General features: G+C 41.7%; 1 long non-coding RNA gene across 3 annotated transcripts in view; it reads left to right on the forward strand.

Moving 5' to 3' along the window:
- LOC147031466 (uncharacterized) overlaps nucleotides 1-10,110 on the forward strand; it is a 62,803-nt gene extending 52,693 nt beyond the window's left edge. Inside the window, exons 4-5 of one of the 3 annotated variants that reach the window (XR_015053180.1) lie at nucleotides 1,698-1,843; nucleotides 9,819-10,110. This is a non-coding gene — a long non-coding RNA (uncharacterized LOC147031466). Of the gene's footprint in view, nucleotides 1-1,697; nucleotides 1,844-2,337; nucleotides 4,240-9,818 lie in introns of those variants that run through there. The other 2 variants (XR_015053174.1, XR_015053175.1) reach the window with 2 other exon arrangements.
- The last annotated feature ends 4,558 nt before the right edge of the window (nucleotides 10,111-14,668 follow it).

The raw sequence follows: 14,668 nt of genomic DNA on the forward strand, positions 1-14,668 counted from the left end.
CAGGTACCTCTCGACCTGAGGAACGAAACAGTTATGGAACCAGTCCATAAAAAAGTTTGGATGTCACCCACGCCTTGCTGTTCGCCCTCCAGTACATGGGCAGTGCCTGCTTGTTTTTGTTCTTCAACGCATGCAGGTTCAAGGAACGGTAGAGCATCATTGGCTTTACCATGAAGTAACTTCGGCATTTGCGCAGAGGAGAAGGGATACCCGATCCTTTGTGGCCTTGAAGTCGGCTTCTTTGCTCTCATGCTGTGAGATGAACGTTCTGGTCTAAATCTTTTTCCAAAACAAGCCGGTCTTATCAGCGTTAAAGACCTGCCCTGGCAGGTACCCCTTCTCCTCGATGAGGCTCATGGGTTCTGCAAGGAATGCCTTGGCCACATTGTAGTCCGTGGAGGCACGCTCCCCTTTGAGCTTGATGTTGCACAAATTATATTGTGTCTTGAAGCGGTGGAACCACCCTCTGCTCACTGTAAATGAGCTGGAGGTGCCACTTGTACTCGCCGCGCTCGTGCTTGCACCATCCGTGCCAGAGAGAGGGTTGTGCAGGAGCTTTGTCTCCATCCATGTCAGTGGTCTGCTTAGAGGCATACACTTCTGAGTGTTATCCTCGATCATTGGGAGTCATTTTCAAAGAATGAACGGAGTGAGAGGCCACACACAGGTCAGAGCAATGGGATGTGAATGATTGCGATCCAGGACTCGGTGAGTTGTCTGTGCATTGTTTGCGGGGGGTTTTTATGGGTGATGCTGTATTCGGCAGCTGATAATAGATGTGGTGAGCGATGTCATTGTGTAATTAGTCCGTATGCAGATTGCTGCTAATTACACGAATAGATATGGTGTATGTTTCCATTCTTTAACTCACAGTACATGACATCTTTCCTATCTTTAGGTAGATTATGCTGAGTGTTTTTAAAATGTAACAGCACAGATAGTGCTGTTCGTAGCAAGATGGTGATTTACACGAAGATGCGCTGAATGTTTCCATTGTGTAATATCCGTATGTAGTGACCTGGTTATTGCTGGATATATCAAAAGATGCTGTTAGTGTTTTCATTCTGTAAGTAACTCATGGGGGATGACGTCACAGGAAATGATGTGTTACACTGGTGAGACATCCCGCGAAACTATGTTTATCCCGCGAAACTACAATACACGTCCAGGAAGCAGGTCATGTTCGCAGCTCGTGGAAGACGTTTTTTTCTGTACGTACAGTATTGTACTGTACGTACATCCAGCTGCTTTGTGTGTGGCTCATGGAAGATATGTTTTAGAACTGTGTTATGTTCGCGGCTCGTGGGGGAAAAAAATCACCGTGAAAACCACGAATACGTGGGGCAATTTCCCGCAAATGCAGGAGCATGTCACAAATTATCAACCGCGAATACGCGGAACCCACGAATGTTGGAACTGCGAATGTCGGGATCTGGGTGTACACTGTACATGCTAAGAAATTTGCTCGCAATGAAGAAGAGGAAATGACTGACACACTTAGAATCTTGTCACTCAATAAACTGATGTTTTCAAATATTTATTCCAATAAATGTGGTTATTGTTCACCTCAAAGAGACTTTATTCTTTTTTTTTTTTTTTTGTTTATCATGTGGCTACAACCTTGTACTCATGTTTATTGATATGCATGTACTTTTCAACAGAAAACTAGAGAAAAAAAAAACTGTTTTTTTCAACAGAAAAAAAAACATTGGCACTCCTGCACTCTGGGTGGGAGTGCTCTTTTTGTTCTGCACCTACTCCTTTCCGGTCACCTGTTGGTCAAAACAGTTACTAATTTGTGCTACTGTGGGTGGCTTTGATGAAGGTGCCATCAACAAAACAGGTATGCAAATATCAGAGATGTTAGATTTTGACCAAAGTGAATGGCTATCCACTGTTTTGCTTCAAAGCTGGATGATGCAGAATTGATAAAAAGGAGTGTACCTTCCCTGATGCCATATATATATATATATATATATATATATATATATATATATATATATATATATATATATATATATATATATGTATATATATATATATATATATATATATATATATATATATATATATATATATATATATATGCGAACATTGGCACTCCGGGTGGGAGTGCTCATCTCGGCCCACCTTCGGTGGGCAATTTAAAGTGGTGATATTTCCACAAAGTGACACTTTCTTCTGGAACACACTGTATACTTGGCCTTGCTGGACAACATTGCAGTTTTTGTGCTTTTAAAATGCAAAAATGTTAAATTTACGCATAGTGATGATAGAAAACTGTGCCAGAATGTCTTTCAAGTTTATTAGCACACATCTGTCTTTCGCCAAACCCAGCAGTCACGCCATGCCGAGCTGTCAAGCAGAAAGAACACACGTCACTCTGTTTGTACCTCAAACACAGCACCAAAGTAGGCAAATGTAAACATAAATAAACAGACAAATGATAATAATCACAATGTGAAAGACAAAAAAATTAACACATGGAGTCGTTTTTCACTTTTCAGCACTTGCTGTGATAATTTCCCTACGAAGTGTTGCAACTCATTAAAGTACTAATGAAAGCAGGAAAGGGTTGCAGGTTAGAAAACGAAATGATTCATGACAAGAGACGGAAAGATAAAATTACATTGGAAATCGGTCGCACCTTTAAACCCGTCCATCCATCTTGTCCCACAGCTGTAAGGCCATTGAGTCCAACAATGAAATTCATTGATTGTTCGATAAGGCTAAGCACTAAGACTGGGTCGCAACAACACTTATCTTTGGAACTGGGGGGGGGGGGTGGGGAAGGAATTTAGAACTTAGTCAGGGTGCCGGCGATAACTTAAGAAATCATCACAAAATATACCAAAGATATTTTCTGTCCATCAATATCCACATTATCTGGCTTATCATCCATTCGATTTAATGTTGATGCTTCATCCTGCATCAGAAACACCAGGATGACAGTTTATTGCCCAGTCAAGATTCAAACCCAGACTCATCAGCTCATGGATGAGTGCACAAACCTCTCGGCTATCCTACCATCCCTCGGCTGAATTAAATAATGGGAAATATCTCTAAATCATATGTTCGACACATTTGAGTGTCAAAGACCTAAGTTTGATGTGGAATGTGAGATAATGAAGCCCTCATGAGCAATCCGAGAAAAACCTCAAGCAGGATGGTCCTCTGGTGGAAGGCTTCATTGGTTGTACTGGTCCAAGAAAGAATGAGATCAGTTTCTAATCTCAGAAGTTGTCATGCCACTCACTTGATAATGTGCATGTTGTACGAACCCATATTCACAGTTTTGTGAAGAAAAGCCTCCTTGTTACAACTAACCCTGCATCTGGAATTACCAGGACATAAATAGGTTTGTTGAGTTATTAGAAGACTAAGTTACTGTGTTGAAGATTCAACTGCTGAGCTGGCAGAAAGATCTGCAATGTGTGCCTGAAAATGCAGGGATGCCTGAAATAAACCTGGGATGCCAAAGCCTCCATCTTCCCACACCTGGCTGCCTGTTTGTTCGGATTTCAGGCATGTTTACCATTGTGCTTTGAGTCTCCAACTTCACGCTGAATCCTATTACACACTCGTCAGTCAGAGTGGACAATGAAGCCAGCCTCCAGCACAGGCAGATCTTTGTGAGATCCAGACACTAAAACAGAGTCGGATGTTTCTATTTTCATGAAACACATCTTATTCTCTGTTGTTTATTTATTTATTACCTCCACCACCGAAGTTGAAGGAGGGTTATGTTTTCACCCCTTCCTGTGTGTTTGTCTGTTTGTTTGTGTGCATGAAATCGCAAAAAGTTTTGGACTGATCCGGATGAAAATTTGTCGACAGGTTCCGTATGACAGGACAGGTTTGTATGACAAGGAAGAGTTGATTCGATTTTGGTGAAGATCTGAATCCGGATCTGGATACGAGAATAATTTAATTTTGAAAGTGATTCTTCACCATTGAGAGTTGATATAGCGCCAAAAATGAGATAGTACTGTGTATAGTATGATGTTTCAAACATGTATCGGGCCCGATATGTTCTTGTGGATCAGGCATTACGTGGCGGAGGTATGCGCTCTCCTGAGTGCCCTTCTAGTTTGTACTGTTATATTTTGAATATGCTTCAGTGAAGACTGTTTTGCCAAGTAGAAGTAATTCTTCATTGTTAATAAAAGAAAACTCACCCTTAAATGGAACCGAAATGCAATTTTTTTTCTTCTTCTGAAAACCATTGAGAATCATTAATCAGAATCTAATTTGAAGAGAAATATTTTTTTTATTTTTTTTGCCAATCACAACGTGCCGAAAAAAGTCCGAGAGTGTTGATTTTTGATTTTTGGCAGTGACGTCACAGCCAGAATCCACCTTGATCCAAATGGCAGCTTTACATCGAGAAACAGTGTTCGTTTGAGCTGAGATTCCGATACTGATCCCATCGTCATGAGAAACTATAGGTTAGGAAGCACAAGCAGTGAATCATGCAGTGTACACAAGCAGAAACATGGCATGGACACGGGCACACTCTGACATGGATAGGGCACAGACATGATGGTGGGACACGGCAGGGACATGACTGCAGGACATGGCGTGACACGGGCATACAGGGGCACGACACAGACACAACATGAACACTGCATGGACACAGCACGGATACCTCCCAGGCACACTTGGTCACCACCAACAAAATGGGCAACGAATGCTTTGTCCCACCATCGCAGGCTGACCAGGTGTCCTGTATGCTATGGCATCGTCCAATTTCATACTTTCCCAGGATGCCATTTGTGTCTATGGTAATGTCCGTGCCTCGTCGTGGCCCACCGTCGTGTCTGTGGTCGTGCCATGCCGTGTCCTTGCTGTGTCCTACCGTCGAGGTGGGTGGGGGCGAGGTGAGATCGGTCGCCGGCAGGCCACCACAGGCGTTTGATTCACCGCTCAAATTGTCCGTGTACATGTGCTGGTATCTGGGTAGTGATGGTGTTACAGTTTCGAGCGACGGCTGTTTCTTCCACTTAATTGTGGGTATGGCATCCTCTCTCAATTGTGGCAGATAACCACAAGATCCAGCAACCTCTGTTGTTTCATCGTAGTGCTCTGTAAAATGTTCCGAGCACGAAAGCTCATGCTTTAATCCACACTTGGGTATTTTGGACAAATCTCATCCAATTTCTGGCAAACTTAGGGTCTTTGGGCCATCGGCATAGCATGAAACCACCTAAGTTTGTATTGTCCGTGTACATGTACAAGCACCAAGAACGCATCGACGAGGCATACTTGTGGAAAATTGAAAATTATTCGTCGTTTGAGTGAAATCGTACTGCAATTACGCGTTGTAACCCGCAGGCAATACGGATATGGCGATTGACTCGCAGGTGCGATGATGTCATGGCTAATTGCGAAGAAGAAGAAAAAGGTTGACTTTTAATCGCAAAATTACCTACTTTATAAATATCAAATCGGAAAAAAAGTCATCATATCTATTTTGGAGGGTATCAAGGGATAGATTAGCAGCGTCGAGATGGTCTGAACGTTTGGGTTCCCTTTTGAGGGAGAGGCTCGGTTGGTTCTTGTGAATTATAATCGTGAGGATGTGCCCGATAAAAACTAGTCATAAATTATCTCAGAGCACAAACATCACGGATCTTTTTGGAAAAACAAACAAATAAAATAATCGGTGTGAAGTGGTTGTCAGCCTCACCAAGTTAAGAAGCAGATTTTATTTTGAGTTTCGTGATAAGTGCCTACTTATTGTTTCCTATTAATCTCAGGGTCATGGAGGAGCATGCACCTCCATCACATTAGTGCACTTTTGTATGAATTGTAAGAACATTTGGAGATGATTAACATTATTGGCATCTCCCGTGATGAGGCCGAAGTATGTAAGGCATGTTTCTCTCACATCACAAACAAGTCTCCCTTCCAGTTTCGCCTCCACTGCTCTCTCAACCCTCCAACCATCCTCAGCAACTCCGGGATGAACACATTCTTCCATTAACCCCCTCCTGGCTAAATTATTCACATCTCAGCTTCTCACATGCCTCCACTTTTTTGTTCTTAGTTTCTCCCATTGGTGGATCCGTCTACCTGAGGTTGCTGTTTCTTTCCCATATATATATATATATATATATATATATATATATATATATATATATATATATATATATATATATATATATATATATATATATATATATATATATATATATCTCTCTCTCTCTCTCTCTCTCTCTCTCTCTCAACATCTCTCTCTCTCTCTCTCTCTCTCTCTCTCTCTCTCTCTCTCTCTCTCTCTCTCTCTCTCTCTCTCTCTCTCTCTCTTCACCCCTCTCTCCCTCTCCCTCTCTCAACCCCTCTCTCTCTCTCTCTCTCTCTCTCAACCCCTCTCTCTCTCTCTCTCTCTCTCAACCTCTCTCTCTCTCTCTCTCTCTCTCTCTCTCAATCTCTATCTCTCTCTCTCAATCTCTCTCAATCTCTCTCTCTCTCTCTCTCTCTCTCTCTCTCTCTTTCTCTCTCTCTCTCTCTCTCTCTCTCTCTGTCTCTCTCTCTCTCTCTGTCTCTCTCTCTCTCTCTGTCTCTGTCTCTTTCTCTCTCTCTCTCTCTCTCTCTCTCTCTCTCTCTCTCTCTCTCTCTCTCTCTCTCTCTCTCTCTCTCTCTCTCTCTCTCTCTCTCTCTCTCAACCCCTCTCTCTCTCTCTCTCTCTCTCTCAACCTCTCTCTCTCTCTCTCTCTCTCTCAACCCCTCTCTCTCTCTCTCTCTCTCAACTCTCTCTCTCTCTCTCTCTCTCTCTCTCTCTCTCTCTCTCTCTCTCTCTCTCTCTCTCTCTCTCTCTCTCTCTCTCTCTCTCTCTCTCTCTCTCTCTCTCTCTCTCTCTCTCTCTCTCTCTCGTTGTACCAAAGTTTGTTTACAATCTTGAAAAAAATTGGGGTCTCAGGGGCTGTAAGGGGGGGGTTTCCCCCCAAAATATGTATTTGCTTTTTTTTCTCCAAAACTAGACACAATTTCAATAAAGCATACAAGGAAATCATACATGGGGGAGGTCATTCAGCCCATCATGCCTGTGCGACATCAACACCACACAAATTTATCAACACAAGAGCCAAAGAAGAAAATACAAAATTATTTTTTATATTTTTTATTATTAATATTTTTGTGGGTTTTATTTATTTATTTTAAGTTTTTGTAGTTTTTGTACTTAAAAAAAAAAATTTTGACCACAACTTTCATCACCTGTGATGTATGAAAGTGTTCATACCAATAAAAAATATCTGGGTCAAAGGGGGTCTTTGGGGCATTTCTCCCCAGAATATGTAATATGTATTTGCTTTCTTCTCCGAAACTACATATGCAATTTTGATGAAACTTGACCACCACCTTCATCACCTGTGATGTAACAACAAAATTCCATGCTCTTTGAAAAATTGGGGTTGAAGAGGATTTATTGGGGGTTGCCCCCCAAAATAGGAAGTATTTGCTATAATAACATTGGTTCATTGGTACATTTTGCTGATTCCGTCCCATATTGACTTCCTTGACCATCAAAGCAGAGGTGACCGTCACCCCCAACCAGGGGTAATTTTTTGAGTCCAATATCTAAAGTCCAATTGCCCTTGTTTTTTTTGCTTTTTTTTGAAATATTGTTCAAGTTTGACAATATTCATAAATACGCCAAACTGTATTTAGAGTCAAGATTAATCTTCTGTTCCGTACACTGATAGTCTTGGAGGAAATGATATCATCTGCGATAACTTTGAGATTGACATGTACCAGGTTGCTGTTCTAACTGAGTGTGTTGCTGTGGTTATCCAGTTAAATTGTGATATCTTATCAGGTAGGGAAAAATAATCCTCGCTATTGTAATCGCCTAAGTTTCCAGGTGTACTGGTGATCAATCTTCTTTCATTCCACTTGGTGTTGTTGTCCAAGAGGTGAGCATTGGTTCTGCTTAGGTCTTGCAGTCTGGGAGTTTTAGGTGAAACCCAGTCACCCGCTGAGAATTGTGGTCTATCTGCATAAGTTCTCTTTCTGAGTACATTTTCGCTTTGTCTTGTCACATTGCAATGTATTGTCGCGTCCGAGTATCCATTAATATGGAATTCTTCAGAGCAGGGACTTTTTATTCCGAGGGATAAATAAAGCAGTCTTTTTAAATGCACTGCCTTCAAGAGTTATTCTTCTTTCCCCAAGGTCACCCAAATGAGCTGAAATGATGGCAAATCACACACGGAAAGCAAATGGCTGAAACACGCTTTCTTACCTTTTAAAGGATTTATTATGATGTTGAAAAGCACAGGGAAGAGGGTCGACAATTTACACTATCATAAACAGAGCAAACCAAGTGAGTCAAAAGACACAAAAGGGAGAATGGGATATTCAAACTTATACACAATGAGGAGAAATAAACCGCAAAACATAACCCACTAGGCACCACAGATCACACTGATACAACAACACAGTAATGCAGGCAGGACTTCCCTTTTCTCTGATGCACAGGACTAGATGGTCCTGACGATGGAGACCAGGGAGTCCTTTAGAGACCAGGGAGAGAGGAGAGCCAGTAACAAGAAGGACCAGCGATAGGTAGGCCTTCGACTTGACCATGTGGTCCCCTTTTGTCCTTTTTCCTCCAGGCCCTCCAAAAACGCAAGGTGGTCCTAGCTTGGGCCGATCCCACACAAGGCTTCTCCTCCAAGTGAGGTCTGCATCCTCCTTTCCACATGAGCCTTTCCTGGTGCTATCCTGATGGACTCTTGTGCACGAGCCTCTGGTGTCAACTCTCTTGCAGGACTCTCTTGTGGACTCTCCCGTAGCCTCGCCAGTCTCAACTGAGTTCTCCTCTTCCTCCTGGATGGAGTCTTCCTTCGGTTGCCGCCCACGGACAGGCTCCTATAAAAATAAAATGTTCATCTTTTCTTCTGGTCCGAGTCTTTTTGCTATATGGAGGGTGCTCGCCATGCAGGAAGAACATTCGACTCACTTCCTCGACCAATCACAAGACCAGGATTGAGTGACGTCACACATTCGGTTTTGTTACCCCAAACCAGAAAGTTAATCAATTTTTGCTAACAAACCTTGGAAAATACTTCCATGGTGTGTTTGATCCATGTTAAGAATGCTGAAGAGAAAATTGTACCATTTTCTGAAAAGAGTTGGGTGACAACTTGCCAATCTGCCATGCAATGAATGAATTTGGACGGAGAATGTAGGGACGTTGTCCACGGATGTGCAGTCGTCAATGATGATTTTTGGTTGAAGGCTGCCGTGGAAGCCATCCAAGATAATGGATATGGATATCACAGGAAATGTTCTTCTTCTTGCGTATGGCAACAGGGAATGCTATGTGTATTTTAACAATGGAACAAACATAAACCGTGCAGTTGGAAGGGGTGCTGAGGCTGCTGAAAGTCAGTCAAGGCCAGAGTCTTCCGCCATCAGTGACGGCAGAGATTCACCACTTATGAAGTGTCTGCAATCCAGCAAGAGTGGTGAATTGGCTAAAACTGCACAGGTCGTGCCTGACTTCTGTATAATATATCAGTAGAAAGAGCATTTTTTTCCATCACTGGGAAACGTGTACGCCACCATCTTATGAATACCAAATCCAAAGATGGAGGCAGGTGATGAGACATGACATGATCAATTCTTACCGGAGTGGATTGAGTTTGTAGCTACGTTCAGGAAACAATGTTTCATATAGAAGTTCAGTCTATATTGCATCGTAAAAAGCAGAATCTTTCAGTCACATGGTCCACTGTACCGATTATGAATAGTTCGATTTGTGGACCGCTGCATGTCTGGTGTTGTACAGTCTTTGTTATTTCATATTACAGGGAAACTTCATGAAGTGGCGTCAGCAAGGAATGACCAGGAGGATTGTGTCACAATTGAGGTGAAATACCATCGCGATTGCTATGAGGTGTACACAAGATCCGCCGACAGTAGCAAGGAGTGAGTCAGAGTCAAATGAGTGACCTAATCTCTGCCAATTTTTTTAAGTTGTTGCCTTGTCATTGACTAGTGTGCACTAATGCAGAGACCCTTCATCATGCTTGCTCTCTTTAATTAATCCATTTAGGTTGTTGTTTTATTACCTTCGCATTCTGCGAAAGGTTATGTTTTTGTCGGCGTGTATTTATTTATTTATTTATTTATTTATTTATTTATTTATTTATTTATTTATTTATTTATTTATTTGTTTGTTTATTTATTTATTTATTTATTTATTTATTTATTTTTTTATTTATTTGTAATCTTGTGATTCGTATAACTCAAAAAGTATTAAACCGAATTGCATGAAATTTGGTGGGATGACTGGTTATTAGCCAGGGAGCATTCGATTAGATTTTGGGATCGTTCGGGTCAAAGGTCAAGGTCAAGGTCACGAAAAGGTCAAAATCGTCTTTTTACGATAACACGGTCAATTTTTATTCAATTTGCATGCAACTAACGTCAAAATGTTCAGAATTCAACACCTCATCTTGTGATATGCAATATGACACAATGACGCCCATACTCTTGTTACCGGTTAGGGGTCAAAGGTCAGGGGGTCACGACCTTGAAAAATATGCGGTTTTTGTCATAACGCGGTCAATTCTTGTCCGCTTTACATGAACCCAGCACCAAAATGTTCAGAATTTAATGCCCAATCTTGTGACACAATGACGTCATAACACATGTCACCGGTTGGGGTAAAATGTCGGGGGGGGGGGTCACGCCCTTGAAAAATATGCGGTTTTCGGCATAACTCAGTCAATTCTTATTCGATTTGCATGAAACCAGCATCAAACGAGATTACCTTCTCTTGTTGAAACGTTGTATTCACCGAGCTTGCGAATGAAGACTCGCCAAAATGATGTGAGTTGATTGTTGTTTAGTCCGTAGCCCCCGAAAGTCGGGGGGGGTCATGACATTATAGATATGTGGTTAGTGTCATAAGACCATTCATATGAAACCAGTTCCCCACACTCATACCAAGAACAAAAAAAGTAGTGGCGGCGAAGGTATGCGCTCTATGAGTGCCCGTTCTAGTTGTGAATGGTTCAGCCCTCATTCCAAGAGATTAAAATCACACACAATTCATTCTTGCTGAGATCACTGTAATTACATTTCGCCGAGCTATGCTCCTCTCGAGCTGAACAGCTGAAGTTATTATTTGCCTTCACAAGAGTGATCAGATCAGCCAACATCACTATACTTTCTTTTTTCAGCGATCAACTTCTCTCTGATAAGGTGGATTTCTATGCAACTATAAAACAGAAGAAACTGGAAACATCCACCTCATCATCGAATGTGAAGAGCAAGCAGAAAGATGTGAAGGCAGTCAATCATGACAACAGATTCTTCACACGATTGCTCGTTATTGCCAAACATCGGAGCATCGATATGTGTGATGTGATAAATTTTTTTTTATTTGGGACCTGTCTCATTTTGGGACCTGGAACCTCGCAGCGAAAGATGGTGCTCTCGCCAAGACGGATAAGTCAAAACTTCTTCATCACCTGGAGGGATGGTGTCAGACTACTCATGATATGACTATTCCTGAAGGGGCTGCTTTGATTCTCGGCGGCATGGCTATATCATCCACAGAATGTCTCTGTCATCGGTACCTAAAACCTTCTATGCTCTCGCAGACATAATCTTGTTGAAAATCGTCCGATGTGCAACTAGTTACAAACTTCCCGGAGTTGACATCATCGTTGATTGTTTCTCAAGCAGAAGCGTCAAGGCAATTGAACATGAAAAGTGTGCATCCGGTCCTTCACAGTTGCATAAAACCAATGTTGGCAACCAGAAGACTCCACGTCGATGGAAGAACTTCCTCACGAGCCACGATATAAAGCACCACCGTATCAGAGGTGAAGGAGGTGAACTATTGGTGACAGAAATACCATCCCTATCCAACGATCATGAGGAAGCAGTAAGACACCAAGTTCGCCCTTCATTGCAAAGATGCTTCAACTCATTTTGGGACTGTTGTGATCTATAGTTGGGACACTGATGTTGCCATAGTTTTACTTGCCAATATATCAGACATTGAACCGGATATTATTCTTGAAATGGGTATCAATCCCAAGACAATACTGTTGGAGTTGAAAGCAGTGGTGGCAATCCTTGGTGGTCCTGTTTGTAACGCTTTATTTGGACTTCATTGGTTCACAGGCTGTGATTTCACAAGTTGTTTCCATAGAAAGGGGAAAAAAGAAAACCTTCCAAATCATAGAGAGCAACAAAAATTTGTGCAGGCATTCATTGACCTTGGCTCAGCTTTCCCAGCCACCGACATTCTGGTACTGATGCTCGAGGAGTTTGTGGCTCGTCTCAATGGTTTGCCAGTTGATTTGATCAATGAGGCTTGCTGCAGAGTATATTGCTCGTCGTCTACTTTCGATGTGTGGAGTCTGCCTCCTACGCAGATGCTCTGTATCAGAATATACTGCAGACCAATTATCAAGCAGTTATAAACAAACGTGCCTTTGATCAGTTCATTGAACCTCCAATTCCAAATGATCATGGTTAGATTGTAGAAGATGGACAGATCAGGGTTTGTTGGATGCTGAAAAAGGTCATGCAGTGTCATGAAGGTCATGCAGTGGAGATGTGCAAGGACTCAATGTGAAGGACATCACTGTTCCTGCTGATCTAATGACTTGTTGTGCACCAATCTATGCACTTGTGATGATTGCCAGAACAATGCCACAACAATCCACAAAATCGCTTTCAAGGAGGATGTTGAGGGCGATGATTCCGACGACGAACACTAAGTTGCCTCGCTTGAGAAATTATTCTAAATGGCCTTTTTATCAGATTGTTGTTCCCCATTTATACTCTGTGGTGTAAACTTCAGAGCTTTTGTGTGCATACTCTGGTGTGGGATGAGTAATCGTAGTGGTATGCGTATTTGTAGGCTTTTTGGGGAAACTTTTCCATGATCTCAATGTTTCTATTGCATGAGGGCCCTCCAGCTTTAATTTGATTGTACGCCAAGTTGACCGATCATCATATTTTCCACCATGTTCTTATAAGATACTAGATGACCCGTGAGCCCGTTGGGTTCCCGTTGTAACAGCGGTTGATGAAAAAAATCATTTCAAGAAACAAAAAAAAGATAGCTCCAGCGAACTATACCGCTGAGGTTGTACCACAAACTATACTCCCAGAGAGTACTTGACTGAATCGGGAATTGATTTTTTAATAATTTTGTTCGTTGCCCGATTTGAACGAAACTTGATATTGCGCGTCGATGTGAAAAAAAAAAACGGAGAAAAGAAAGTCAAAATTATTGTGCAAAATGCCAGCCTGGTGTTGGCTTAGTGGTTAGGGTGGTGGCTTGGGATCCTAGGGTTCTGAATTCAAGCCCCGATGGGCCGCTGAATTAATACGCCGGGAGGTTGACTCAGCCTGTCATCCTTCCAAGGTCGGCGAAATGAGTACCAGTGTACTGGTAAGGGGGACACTGCATCAGCGGCATAGCCACGTCCCAACCAATGATGCAACCAGCAGCCACAGGCTTCACTCCATAGATAGATTGTGCATAATCTTCTAAACACAATTTTATTTATTAATGAACACGGAAGTATTAGATCAAAATGGCGATGTTTATTTTATGCTTGAAAATAAATTGTACTTTGTCTATACTAAATGTTTGAGATTTTTAAATAAATCATTTCAAGAAAAAAAAAGATAGCTCCAGCGAACTATACCGCTGAGGTTGTTTGCATTGATCAAATACTCCTGAAGAATACTTGACTGAATCTGGAATTGATTTTTTAATATTTTTTTTTTCATTGCCCGATTTGAATGAAACTTGATACTGCACACCGCAGGCGAATGGTGAGTAAGGTGGCCCTAAAATTTTTGGGCTATCGTGTACCGTTTTGGCTGTATTTTGGGAACATACATACATACATACATACAAGATGAGAGTTTTTGTAATATATAGATTTGTTTATCAATAAATGATGTCTTGGACAGTTCTGTTCTTATTGTATTCATGACAAAGTCTCCTACCCCTTTAAATTTAATTCAAGCCAATCGGGCACACTTTTGAGGTGCTTTGACATCATTTTGGAAAACAATACTCAAATAATTCCTGCTTCCAGTACCGAATTAGCATTATAGATGCCGACTGGAATTATAAACATAATTTTTGGATTCAATGCATTGGGTTTCTTCAGAAAATAATGTATTCTAGTTGAGGAAGGCCATCCATACCTGCAGCATGGTTTGTTTTTGTGAAAGTGCATCTTTAAGAGCAAAATAAAGGCCTGTGTGCCACTTTGACACAGTGCCAACATTCATATTCGAATTCAGCACATTGAATTCATTTACAAAATAGTACTTTCATATATTCCAAAGAGATGTCCAGCGAAAGTCTATTTCTAGACATGGTAGATGGTCACTCCTCATGACTTATATGGACTTATCTATCTATAATTCCAGCAATCATGCAGGGCAAAGAAGAATCAGTCAGGTCAGGTTCGATCTGTGACCTGCTACAGGTACCATGTAAACCTGTACTAACCTGTTCCATGGTCGGGTTGTCGGCGACTAAACCGTCTCCCCCACCAGGTTTTCTGGTGAGGAGGGTGTTTGGATATGGACACCCAGCAGGATTAAAAACAAAACCTGTCAAAGGGCGGAGGAGCTCCTTGTGAGCCAACGGCCATCCATATCTAGTGCC

The sequence above is a fragment of the Eptatretus burgeri genome, chromosome 2, assembly GCF_056783735.1.
Source record: "Eptatretus burgeri isolate ZD-2024b chromosome 2, Ebu_testis_v1, whole genome shotgun sequence".
Lineage (NCBI taxonomy): Eukaryota > Metazoa > Chordata > Myxini > Myxiniformes > Myxinidae > Eptatretus > Eptatretus burgeri.